Source organism: Rutilus rutilus, assembly GCF_951802725.1.
Source record: "Rutilus rutilus genome assembly, chromosome: 13".
In the NCBI taxonomy this organism is placed as follows: Eukaryota; Metazoa; Chordata; class Actinopteri; order Cypriniformes; family Leuciscidae; genus Rutilus; species Rutilus rutilus.
The window spans coordinates 7,249,821-7,264,265 of NC_140218.1; the positions used below are offsets into that span (position 1 = coordinate 7,249,821).

Genomic DNA, 14,445 nt, shown 5'->3' on the forward strand with positions numbered 1-14,445 from the left:
ACAGTCCCATATTTGTTGACTAATAGCCTAAATGAAAGCTTATTGTAAAGTGTTGCCAAAAACTCTAAGCATCAGTTACATTTACACAAATCTCTGTCACTCAGCATTGATTATTATTTAACAGCAAATCTACACACAACACACTCGATGTTATTGTAGTGGTGTTTTTAATAATAAAAAAAATAGGGTTGTTTAACTTCATGTTCATATAGGCCTAATATTCACAATTATTAAAATATATTCTGCACACACTAAGCCTGTTCGCTGATTGGCATTGGCATTTTTTATAAAAATTGGCATTTTTTATAAAAGTTTAAATAAATTAAATATATGAAATAACTCACTTGTTGAGGAGTTCTGCATGATAGATGTACCAGGGAGGGAGTCTGTTCAACTTGAGTGTAGAAGCAGCCTGCAGCGTGGACGGGTGCTGATCCTGCAAGTCCCGCCCACCGGCTGAATAGCGCTGTCATTCGTAGAGTCATAAGTCAATCATTCATTGAGTTCGGAATATGAAGTCACGTGCACTTGTGGTTTTTACCAGGTTTTTACTTTACATGTTCAGAGCGAGAAATTCCCAAGCGCTGAGTGATGTCAGAAAGCGGTGGCCCTGTACCATATTGTGAAACACTAGTGAATAGGCTAAACTAGCAGATCTAGCAGTAAATCTAGCTTTACCTAGCAGATATCACCATGAAACTTTCCCAGTTGATTACCTACATTGAGATGAGAAAAAAAAACGTATTACAAGTTTTCTGTAATTTAATGTTTTAATATGCAAATTAGGCAATGTCTAATTAAATATGCTCTAATTTGCATATATTTTAAAAAACGAAATCTGAGTGGATTGGATAAAGCCAGGTTAAAAAAAATTTTTCATTGAGTTCACATATTAGATGGGGAAAGAAAATACAGAGGGATTTATGGATATCTACTTTTGTTATCCTGTAAATCAGAATATAGCCTACTGTCAATAGCCTTAAAAATATTTTCGACATGTTTTTTGGAATAAAATGTTATATAAATCAGGCTAGGAATAATATATTTACAAATCCCTCTGTAAATGTTTTCATAATATAACTAGGTACAAGACTGGAGAGTTTGGTGTAGGCGTAGGACAGGTGCTACTGAAGGGGAGATTTCAGACTTGGAGTATGAGGAAAAAGTCATTTTGAGAAAACGGTGGTTGCAGACAGGAAATGACTGTCTATCAGACCATATTTGGATCGGGCAGCATTGTACAGCAGAGAGAGAGAGCTTTACAGCTGTGTTGTCCGCTGTGAGGAAGCAGAAGTGCTGTCTGAACTGAATGCAGTGCTGCTTGTGCTGTCTGTTGTGAGGAAGCAGTGCTGTGTGCTGCTGCTGTGGGGATCGCAGAGCAGCGTGTTGATTAAGAACGCCAACTTTTGTTGAATTTATGAGAAATCTACAGACGCAAACAGACAAAGTGTAGTAAAATAAAGACCTAAATGTGTATTTCAGACTTTTTTTCACCACAAGTCTGAAAGAAGACATGTTATTGAAGACAAATATCCAAAAATCTGAAAATGGTGGAAAAATCATTCAGTTTGTAGTAGGTGAATATTCAAAACACATAGGCTACAAGTAAATACTTAAACACAAGTCCTTAATGTAGTTAAACAAGTATGTCTGTAGGCTACTTTTACAATTGAAGTGACCACACACACACACACACACACACACACACACACACACACACAAAACGACAATTGTATCACGATTCAACCCGGTATGACACAAAAGCGTGGAATCTTCAGATATATCCATAGAGGATACGGTGTCACGCTTTGCCTCCCCACGCATGGATGAAGAGACCGGGTGCATGATTTTGGCCTTCCACACTGTAAAAAAATGATTGTCAAATTAACAGTAACTTACTGGCAACAATTATCCAGTAGTTGCTGTATTTCATTCAACAGTAAAATTACTGTAACACTAAATACAGTTTTACAACGATTAGCCTTGTTTGCAGTTGCAAATGTAGCAGATTGTGAATTAGCTCTAGCTCCCCCTGCTGGAGAACTGGGATCATCTGTCCCTGTAGATTCAGCGGTGTCAGGTAACCCTCTGGGTCAGTGATCTCAAACTCAATTCCTGGAGGGCCACAGCTCTGCACAGTTTTGCTCCAACCCTAATCAAACACATCTGATCCAGCTAATCAAGTCTTCAGGATTACTAGAAACTTCCTTGCAGGTGTGAGTTGGAGCTGGTTGGAGCTAAACTGTACAGAGCTGTGGCCCTCCAGGAATTGAGTTTGAGACCACTGCTCTGGGTAATCTTTACCTATCATGCTGTATCTTTGAGCTATATATAAGCTTTAAAATAATAATAATAATACATTATCAGACAAGAAATCAACTACAAATTTTGCTAATATTTCAATGTGTGGATTCACAAAACGTTCACAGAACCTCAAGAGCACTTGCACAATGAAGGACTGAACCTCTCTTCATGGATCTCATCTCATCCACAGACAGCATGAACAGCCCATTTACCGATTTATTAATATTGCACAAATAACTGAAAAACACTTGTAAAATCTCTAGTGTGACTCTACAATCTGGTAAGAAACAAAACTGTTTAAAAATTTGCCTTTTATATTATGAATTTTGTGCTGAAGAAAAAAATAACTGTATCAAACTGTATCATTTTAATAAGTGCTTCATTTCATTTTTAATGGTTTTATTTAGAACATTTTTCATTTAAATTTTACATTTTAAATACTAAAATTATTTGATTAATAAAGTCAAATGCTTTAGTTTGGGAAACCAGTGAACAGTGAAACTTCAAAGGTGTGAGAATGTTGAAAAATAATGAAATCCAAATGGTCAGAAACTATTTAATACAAAGTCAATAAAAATATGAATTTCCAATTTGATTGTCTTGCTGCTCTTCGTCATAGTCATCATCATCGTCATCATCGCTCACACACACTCTTCCTCGTGTGTGAATGAACATGGCCGCACTGAACTCTGGGCCGGTTCTGCTCGGGTCTCCTCTACAGAGAGAGGAACATCCAGAGACTGATCCATTTCTACAAAAGATGAACATCAACTTAAACACACTCTATTATTTCAGTGCAGATCTTCATTCAGAAACAAATGACACTAAACTCATGTTTTGAGCGCGAGTGTGTTAATAAATGAATAATATGTTGTTTAAAGAATAATCATACCCTCAGAGGAACAAACACAAGTCCTCATCATCTTCCAGAGAGCAGACAGACAGCAGGACACTGATGGACAAACAGTCGAGACTGAAGAGCCTGGAGAGGGACAGTTAAACCATTAATAGTTATTATAGCGCCATCTATACTATCGTTAGCCTCATAGCATAATTGCCTAAGTCATAATTCAATGTCTTTGGAAAACAAGAAAAAACAAAAAATGACTTAGGCAATTATGCTATGAAGCTAACGAAATGCAACTGTCAGTCCGTTTTGCTAGACACAGTTATGATATTTAAGGTTATTTAATCTATTTGCAAACATGAAGTATCAATGGCCAAAATATATGCTATATAATAATATATACATATATTACAGCATTGATTAATCCTTGTTAATGTTAGATAATAAAAATACTCATTTTAATTTCTGAATCAACAGGTTAAACGTTTAAATGAACTAAGATGAATAAACCCTGAATGAGTCCATTGCTTGGTTTCTAATGTTATTAAATAAAAGCTTTATTGTAAAGTGTTTACAAAAACTCGAAATCAACTGAATTTATGGACAATAATTAAAAATGACAGTAAATGGTTTTGGTAGCTTGGTTTTCTTGTATTTGAGTAACGTTAATGATTAGGCTATTATGTATTCTTCTAATTATGTGAGTAACGTTCATTAAAAAAGTTACAAAATCAGATGTCAATCAAACAAGAGCAAATCTGTTAATCATATCACACATTATGTATACATTTATTCTAATTCATATTTTTGTGTAAAGTTTTAATAGATTAATTTAGGATATGGAATATCTGAATGACTCACCTGTATTGGAGTTCTGCATTGCTAGATCTGATATAAGTGTAAAGGGTTTCCGTTCGGCTGTATGATTATGAATAAGTGTTTAAGTCAAAAGTTTCTGCTGTGAATGTGATGCATTGAGTTTCCCGTCCCAACTGGCATCTAAACACACTCGCGGTCTTACACGAGTCTGCACGAGTCCGTAAGAAGTTTGCGGTGTTGCTCAACTCAGTGCGCTTCAGTGCGCTTTATTTAAGGCTATGGGGAGAACCCCCCCTTCTTAAACGAAAAAAAAAAAAAAAAAACTGTAAACTTGTATGGGGTTCATCAACTGTTCTTCAAAATATCTTCTTTTGTGTTTTGTTCATCTCTGATACATCAAACCTGCAATCTCAACTAATTAAAGGTATAATGGAGGATTTTTTACTTCCGGGTGGATCACCTATACTATTGGTCCTCTTAATTGTCAATCATTCTGGTGAATCAATAAAACTTATTCAAAAAGTGGAGAGGGCGGGTCTTATCTAAAATTCGGAAAGATCCTCCACTATACCTGTAATATTGTGTATTTGCAGCCTACTTCTTAAAACAATAAAAAATAACCATTAGCATAAATACCAGCATACATAAGTAAACCTAAACAATACAATTTTGGTGTTGTGAAGGTGTAAATCTATATTTGGAATACATTCATGAAATAAATTATAATATGATTTTTATTCATGTTTTTTTTTTTTTTTGACAGTAATTAAAAAAGATCCATTCTCTGCGCATGTACACTTTTATTTTTAAACAACAGATTCATCCGTATTGCATCAATAAATGTGGTCATCTTAAACTGTACACAATGTATTTAACATTTATGATACATTACTCTGGCAGAGTGAAGTGATTTAACCAGTCAGAGGAGAAAACAGTCAACGCTTTGGAGAAACAAATACAAATACATATTTGTGTATGTAAATCTGACAGAATCTCCCTTCTTACGGTCTCTCATCTCTTCCACAGACAGCATGAACACAGTATATTGACTGTTCTATTAATATATTTCACACATAACTGGAAACCATTTGTGAAAATCTCTACAGCCCGTCTGACTTTAATACAACAAGAGTCATTTGATCAACAATCTGGAAAGATGAAACCACATGAAAGTAGCTGGAAATAGATTGTTTTGCCATTAAGTTCACACTTACAGATTAAATATTGGATATGCACAAAAATCAGATTTGGACTGTTGAAGTGTTTGGGATGATATTTGGTGTTTTAAGACACTCAGGAATCTGTGAGAAGAGATTCAGCATTTTCTCCTCAATCGTTCACAGTGACGGACACACAATCACTGCAATTATTGTTCCACTTTTTTTGGAGACGCTGGATCTGTGAAGAAAACAACAGAAAACTGTCCTTAGTGAGGAACAACATGAGAAATATCCTACTTTATGGAAAAAGAGCTGAAAGATTCCCAGAAAAGTGAAGAGCTTCACACCTGGAGACGATGTCTTTCTCCGCTGACGCTCTGAGTTGTTCAAAGCGTTTCTGATGAATGTTAGAAGACAGATGTCTGACTCTGAGATGATGAACACAGTTTGTGTAACATTAGCAACACATTATAAGATGTTTGATAACATGGTCAAGAAAAAGGCTAATCATATTAATAACTGTTGTGTGTCCGACATTAGAGAACGATACATAAAACACATCATCATTCTGATACACATGGACTAGACGAGCCTGTATAATTCTCCACCATTAAGAGTCTGAACTGAGACTGACTCAAACTCTGTTTAAACTGTTATTAAGATCTGTGTCAGGTGATCTGATCAGATACGCTCAGTTCTGGCCGAGGATAACTAGAAAAATGTAGGCCTATTATTAATGTATATTGGTCTTATTAATATATATTGAGCTGTCAAAACTTTTGTAATTGAGTTGGGTTTTTTTTCATGGGAGACGAAATCGCATCTCTAATCAAGTTTTTTTTTTTTTTTAAACCTTAAGATGATACATTATTAAAGCTCAGTTTCACTGTAATATTCCAATATATTTCCTCAACGCAGACTGACAACAGAAGCTGTGCTAAACTGTCCTGGTTCAGCAGCTTCTCTTAATTTTACATTTTAAAATTACTCTTAGATGAAAAATTTCCTAAAATTAGGATTTAATTTTTAAGAATTTTCATGTTAGAATCAACTTTTAGGTGAAAAGTGAATACAGACTCAGATTATTAGAACTGCAGCGCTGCTCATATCCATGAATAAAAGAATAAATGTAAGTAATACTTGCCGTTCTGTGTTTCCAGAAGTAAACGCCCCCCAAGACGACAATAACTAGAGGAATAACAATAACTATAACTATAACTATCCAGTGTAGGTCAGAGGAGCTGAGAGGTGTTGGGCTGGAGGAGGAGTGTGGAGGAGCTGGACTGGAGGAAACTGGAGCTTCTGGAAGAGACAAGAACAGAAACTGTTAGACGTTATAAACTGCAAATCAATGACTCTTATCCTGACCATCACATAATCCTGATTCTGCACATTACAGGCAAACAGATATTATAGTAATGTACTCACTGTTGACCACAAGTGTAGCATTCCCCTCAGACACTTTCCCTCCAGTGTAGGCTTCTGCTTTATAGAGTCCTGATCTGGAGATGTCCACATTCTGAATGATTACAGATAAACGTCCTTTTCCAACTATCAGTGAAACTCCAGGTCTGGGAGGATCATCATAGACCCAAGGCTTCTGCGCAATAACTACAGCATATTCCTTCTTGTCTTCTTTAAAAGTAATTCTCACTTCATCTGCTTTCTCCACTTCATCGATGTCTTAGTATATTGTAACATTCTGTCCATCGATCACCTCGAACTTCGACCCAGCAACAACCAGAGCTGCAAATCAGAACCAGTGTATTAGAATAATGAGGAATACGTTTACTTAAAATACAGTTTACTTCCGTTAACGTGCATAGTGTAGGCTGCACAATGTTACGGTAGGTAGCGTAGTTGGCTACAGTTAAGACTTTGAGTATCTTAATGTGAGTTTTATTGCCGCTCATTTTAGTCATCATCTTTCTCTCCGCCTTACCATCTCGCCACAGTCGCAGTGGAGTAAACCTAGCTTAAGGCTCGTAGAGGAAACTTTTGATGTAGGCTAAATCGACCATGAGTTCAAATCCGCCTTTTGCCGAACTCGCTCTACTCCCTTTCCCATCACATATCAGCCCGAAAAGCCATTTGCTTTTAATAAAAAGAAAAAATATGAAAAATGTAAATATGCGAAAAGTGGAAATGAAGTGTAAAATAATAAAGTGTTTATCGTTATCCATTTAATAAGTTTAATAAATATAATAATTTACACTCTGTTATTAGGCTATTGCATACCATTTCATGTATAACAACACTGGTGCAAACAGTAAATCTTCCACTATCTATAGCATCTAACATTATTTAGGCTTTCTTAGCCACCCAGCAAACATTGGTCCGACGGCAACGTCGTGTCCCTGGCCAAAAATAGTCGCGGTATGACGGCATAAATCGGTAAAAATATGTAACACAGAACATTTCCTAAAAATGCATTCAGATACATGTGTGCATGTCTACAGTTATCTGAGGTTGCATGTATAATTGTTATTTTGACTTTTAGCTACGTGTAGTTCAATATATACCATGTTGTGTTTCGGGTGAGAGAGGACGTCACCATGGCGACGTCTTTTACACGTGCATTTATAGTCCATCATGACCCTCTATGAAATCAATTGTGATAAAGCTGTGCTTAATCCTTGTGTGGTTAATACTGCAATAATTAATTAAAAATTTTATTAAATTAAAGTTTTAATAAGTTGTGTGAATACGTCCACTGACGTCCTTTACGTCTATAGTATCGGGTGAGAGGACGTCACCTGGCGACGTCTTTTACACGTGCATTTATAGTCCATCATGACCCTCCATCATGGAATCCTTGTGAAATATGCAAAAGCTGTGCTTAATCCTTGCATGGTTAATACTGCAAAAATTCATTTAATTGCCCAAGTAGTTTTTAAGAGGTTGTGAAGACGTCCACTGACGTCCTTTACACGTCAAGGCTGTGAATACACGTCCACTGACGTCCTTTACACATCTAGTCAAGCAAGACAGAAAAAAACCCCCCCAGGAATTATCTTTATGAAATACACGAATTGTATACAAAGTAAATATATTTACTTTATCTTGTTTAAATAAATTATAATCACACAGTTCCCAGTGTGGTTAAGTGAATGCAAAGCCTCTGCATTTTAGTCATTATTTCAACTGTAGCCTACCTGATACGTTGTGTTTTTTTTATTATTTTTTTTATGGAATGTATGCATGTAAAACAGAAATATATCTGGTCACCATTTATGTCTGAGTTGGATGTAATTGCCAAAACTGTGCTGCCAAGATGTAACAAAAGATCTCCCGACATTACCAAATCCCGCGATAGGTTAGATTATCTCACGAGATGTTAACGCGTTTTCCCCATAGACTTCACTCCGGAACACTGAAGTTTGAACAACCACGAAGAGAGGAGGAATTGAGGCCCATATTATTAAAAATCTACTGTTGGGTATGTACATTTTGTATTATTAGATTCACATGCTAGAGTTTTACTTGTTTGACATGAATGAACCGAAAGAAATGATGCCCCACATTGTCAACTGAAATTGGCTAACTGAGTTTGGCTAAAATTAGCTAGTAGGCTAAAAGTTAATTTGAACTTATACAACGGTATACCATAGTATAAAGTATGTTTAATGATACAGTCAAAGTTATTACTGTAAATTATTAATGTAGCCTTTTGAGAGTTTCTTTCAGAAAGTAAATTATCTGAAGTAGAATGAAATGTTTAGCTGGATTTGAACATGTATGTTTTCAGTAACTGCTTTAACAATTTTGTAATTTTAGAATTGCTAAACATGTCTATTCAGGGGACATCACAGCCCACCTGTCTTTATCAGAAATGTCCTGTTCACTTTCTCACTGTTACACACCTAGTTAAGGGTCTTTCTCAAGGGCACCACAGTGGTATTGAAGAGGCAGGGGACAAATGCTGTTTTGAATTTAGCTGAAGACCATACAAATATTTTGAAAATAAGTGCATGTCATTTACCTCAAATTTTTAATTTTCATTTATTTTAAAAAGAAATATATTCTCTTCCCTTAGATGCTGTGAAGAGGTGGAGCCCACATGCTACAGACACTGAAATTGATGCAGCAATGGCAGAACACCTGAAACACGCTCCAGGAAGAGCTGGGGGTGGTGGATACAAAAAATGAGCCAAACAATGTGTTTAAGGGATAGTTCACCCAAAAATGAAAATTGTCATCATTTACTCAACCTCATGTTTCAAACCTGTATACCTTTCTATGCTAAACACAAAGATGTTTAGAAGAATGTTTGTAACCAAGCAGATGTCGCTTCCCATTAATAATCATTTTTTCTCCAACAATGGTAGTCAGTGGATGCTCTATTTGCTTGGTTACAAACATTCTTCAAAATATCTTCTTTTGTGTTCAGCAGAAGAAAGAAACTCATACAGGTTTGGAATTTGGTGAGTAAATTACATAATTTTCATTTTTGGGTGAACTATCTTTATATAATAATTCAGTATTTTGCAATTGGTATTTTAGTTTGGTTAACAAATCGAGAGCTTAGAATTATAAGGTTCTATCTCCGTTTATTGTAGTTTATAAAGCATCAAAGTTTTTAAACTCGGTTTATGTTTTGTGAGATGGAACCTTTTATTTTATTAATAACTACTAACAATTTTTTTTTTTTTACAAAAATAACACCACACAGGCATTAATAAACACCTAATGGATCAGATTGTCAAAAACTCAATTTCAACCAAAAGTGGAGATAGAACCTTAAAATTCTAAGCTCACGAAATGTTAAACATTGAAAAAAATAAAGAGACATTTTGGCTGTTCAATATCAATAAAATGTTGTGCTTAATCAGAACATGCTTCTTTTTTGCTTATGTCCACAAATAATGTGTTATTGTTTTTGATGTACACGTGATTAAAACGTTTTATTGACGTTCAGGTCTGACTGGACCAATTTTGGACCTTTTTAGAACCTTTGTCAAGATGTGTAGGCTAAACCTCAAGACTTGATTGTCTTTCACGATGTTACACAATAGGTGTGTGATTATTTTATATGCAGGCTTATATATACACTTAAATTATGCAGCAACACATTTAAACACATATGACGACGCATTTAGACGTCCAGGGACGCGCAGAAGAGACGTGGAATTCACGGCCAGAAAAGACGTGGAATTCACGGCCAGAAATGACGTCGGTTCAACTTCCATTTTGGAACTATTTTTCAACCATGACGGGACGTCTCGGACGGACGTCTTTTCAACGGTCATTAAACGTCCAAATGTTTGCTGGGCAATTGCAAAGAAAATACTGATATTTTACATAGAATCTATATAAATTTTCACTCATAAATAGAATATAGCCTATCGCTATTTAAACTTAAATAATGCAGAAATGCGGGACACGGATATGAGGGACAAAGTTCCCGGTCCTGGTTTTCATCTTTTTCACAAGAAATATCCAAGTCAGCTCGGAGTGGAATCCCCGTTTGAGTTTCTTCACTGTGTTGGTTTATAGGCTATATTCCGAAGCCCAGCCCATTGATACCACGAGGAAACGTTCCCTTTCTAAGATCCCTTTCTATTGGCTGAAATGAGCAAACCCCGCCCTCTCCCACAAGCAGAAGTCTGACGGTAAAAAATAGCCTACGCTTTGGCTGCTCGGTGAACTCGGGTGAACTGTGAGTGTGTGACTCGCACTGACTCACTCACGTTACCAGACCAGTGTTATATACATATACACACACATTAGGCGATAGCAAGGAACGCAACTGAACTTTCACACGCAATTCCACACATATTCCACTGTTGTTGTAAGTTGTGGATAGTTTGCTTCCAACATTCATTTTAACAGCATTAAAGAGTTCAAATGTTTTCATTCAGGGCGGATCTAGAAAAATATGTATGGGGTGGCGAGAAATTAAATTCGTGGTATAGATACCCAGCAAACATTTGGACGTTTAATGACCGTTGAAAAGACGTCCGTCCGAGACGTCCCGTCATGGTTGAAAAATAGTTCCAAAATGGAAGTTGAACCGACGTCATTTCTGGCCGTGAATTCCACGTCTTTTCTGGACGTGAATTCCACGTCTCTTCTGCGCGTCCCTGGACGTCTAAATGCGTCGTCATACGTGTTTAAATGTGTTGCTGCATAATTTAAGTGTATATATAAGCCTGCATATAAAATAATCACACACCTATTGTGTAACATCGTGAAAGACAATCAAGTCTTGAGGTTTAGCCTACACATCTTGACAAAGGTTCTAAAAAGGTCCAAAATTGGTCCAGTCAGACCTGAACGTCAATAAAACGTTTTAATCACGTGTACATCAAAAACAATAACACATTATTTGTGGACATAAGCAAAAAAGAAGCATGTTCTGATTAAGCACAACATTTTATTGATATTGAACAGCCAAAATTTCTCTTTATTTTTTTCAATGTTTAACATTTCGTGAGCTTAGAATTTTAAGGTTCTATCTCCACTTTTGGTTGAAATTGAGTTTTTGACAATCTGATCCATTAGGTGTTTATTAATGCCTGTGTGGTGTTATTTTTGTAAAAAAAAAAAAAAAAATGTTAGTAGTTATTAATAAAATAAAAGGTTCCATCTCACAAAACATAAACCGAGTTTAAAAACTTTGATGCTCAATAAACTACAATAAACGGAGATAGAACCTTATAATTCTAAGCTCTCGATTTGTTAACCAAACTAAAATACCAATTGCAAAATACTGAATTATTATATAAAGATAGTTCACCCAAAAATGAAAATTATGTAATTTACTCACCAAATTCCAAACCTGTATGAGTTTCTTTCTTCTGCTGAACACAAAAGAAGATATTTTGAAGAATGTTTGTAACCAAGCAAATAGAGCATCCACTGACTACCATTGTTGGAGAAAAAATGATTATAAATGGGAAGCGACATCTGCTTGGTTACAAACATTCTTCTAAACATCTTTGTGTTTAGCATAGAAAGGTTTACAGGTTTGAAACATGAGGTTGAGTAAATGATGACAATTTTCATTTTTGGGTGAACTATCCCTTAAACACATTGTTTGGCTCATTTTTTGTATCCACCACCCCCAGCTCTTCCTGGAGCGTGTTTCAGGTGTTCTGCCATTGCTGCATCAATTTCAGTGTCTGTAGCATGTGGGCTCCACCTCTTCACAGCATCTAAGGGAAGAGAATATATTTCTTTTTAAAATAAATGAAAATTAAAAATTTGAGGTAAATGACATGCACTTATTTTCAAAATATTTGTATGGTCTTCAGCTAAATTCAAAACAGCATTTGTCCCCTGCCTCTTCAATACCACTGTGGTGCCCTTGAGAAAGACCCTAAACTAGGTGTGTAACAGTGAGAAAGTGAACAGGACATTTCTGATAAAGACAGGTGGGCTGTGATGTCCCCTGAATAGACATGTTTAGCAATTCTAAAATTACAAATTTTTTAAAGCAGTTACTGAAAACATACATGTTCAAATCCAGCTAGCTAAACATTTCATTCTACTTCAGATAATTTACTTTCTGAAAGAAACTCTCAAAAGGCTACATTAATAATTTACAGTAATAACTTTGACTGTATCATTAAACATACTTTATACTATGGTATACCGTTGTATAAGTTCAAAGCAACTTTTAGCCTACTAGCTAATTTTAGCCAAACTCAGTTAGCCAATTTCAGTTGACAATGTGGGGCATCATTTCTTTCGGTTCATTCATGTCAAACAAGTAAAACTCTAGCACGTGAATCTAATAATACAAAATGTACGTACCCAACAGTAGATTTTTAATAATATGGGCCTCAATTCCTCCTCTCTTCGTGGTTGTTCAAACTTCAGTGTTCCGGAGTGAGTCTATGGGGAAAACGCGTTAACATCTCGTGAGATAATCTAACCTATCGCGGGATTTGGTAATGTCGGGAGATCTTTTGTTACATCTTGGTAGCACAGTTTTGGCAATTACATCCAACTCAGACATAAATGGTGACCAGATATATTTCTGTTTTACATGCATACATTCCATAAAAAACAAAACAAAAAAAACACAACGTATCAGGTAGGCTACAGGTTGAAATAATGACTAAAATGCAGAGGCTTTGCATTCACTTAACCACACTGGGAACTGTGTGATTATAATTTATTTAAACAAGATAAAGTAAATATATTTAATTTGTATACAATTCGTGTATTTCATAAAGATAATTCCTGGGGGTTTTTTTTCTGTCTTGCTTGACTAGATCTGTAAAGGACGTCAGTGGACGTGTATTCACAGCCTTGACGTGTAAAGGACGTCAGTGGACGTCTTCACAACCTCTTAAAAACTACTTGGGCAATTAAATGAATTTTTGCAGTATTAACCATGCAAGGATTAAGCACAGCTTTTGCATATTTCACAAGGATTCCATGATGGAGGATCATGATGGACTATAAATGCACGTGTAAAAGACGTCGCCAGGTGACGTCCTCTCACCCGATACTATAGACGTGTAAAGGACGTCAGTGGACGTATTCACACAACTTATTAAAACTTTAATTTAATAAAATTTTTAATTAACTATTGCAGTATTAACCACGCAAGGATTAAGCACAGCTTTATCACAATTGATTTCATAGAGGGTCATGATGGACTATAAATGCACGTGTAAAAGACGTCGCCATGGTGACGTCCTCTCTCACCCGAAACACAACATGGTATATATTGAACTACACGTAGCTAAAAGTCAAAATAACAATTATACATGCAACCTCAGATAACTGTAGACATGCACACATGTATCTGAATGCATTTTTAGGAAATGTTCTGTGTTACATATTTTTACCGATTTATGCCGTCATACCGCGACTATTTTTGGCCAGGGACACGACGTTGCCGTCGGACCAATGTTTGCTGGGTACGCGCTTTCATGAGATCGTGTTGGAATTTTTGAGGGGTGGCAACATATGGCAGACGTATAGGCTATATACTGAATTTAATCACAGTTATCAGTTTGATGAGAAATAGTAGGCTAATACACACTACAAAAGGGCACAGGCTGCCATTTACAAACTCATTCAGACAAACTTAATCTCATGCAATCAATGTCTTGCATTTGAGGTTTCATGTGAAACAGTTCATAGGAATAAGCAAGGGCGAAATTGTCAATCACACATTGGGGGGGACAGCTGTGTACTTGGTACCTCTAGGGGGGTCCGGGGGCATGCTCCCCCGGAAGAAAATTTTGTACATTTTAAAGGTAAATTCATTAATCTGGTGCACTTTGAGTCACCCGAATCCACTGTTAAAAATAAATAATCCACCCGCAAACCGCCCGAACCTATATGATATTCTCT

General features: G+C 36.1%; 1 protein-coding gene and 1 long non-coding RNA gene across 2 annotated transcripts in view; both read right to left on the reverse strand.

Annotated features, from left to right (window-relative positions):
• Positions 1-14,445, reverse strand: part of LOC311302647 (uncharacterized protein) — an 80,040-nt gene that overhangs the window by 47,153 nt on the left and 18,442 nt on the right. The gene's annotated exons all lie outside the window — the stretch shown is intronic.
• LOC311302660 lies at positions 2,847-3,287 on the reverse strand. The gene is made up of 2 exons (XR_014629639.1): positions 3,197-3,287; positions 2,847-3,055 (listed from the first exon to the last, which is right to left on the reverse strand). It is a non-coding gene; the product is annotated as an uncharacterized lncRNA (long non-coding RNA).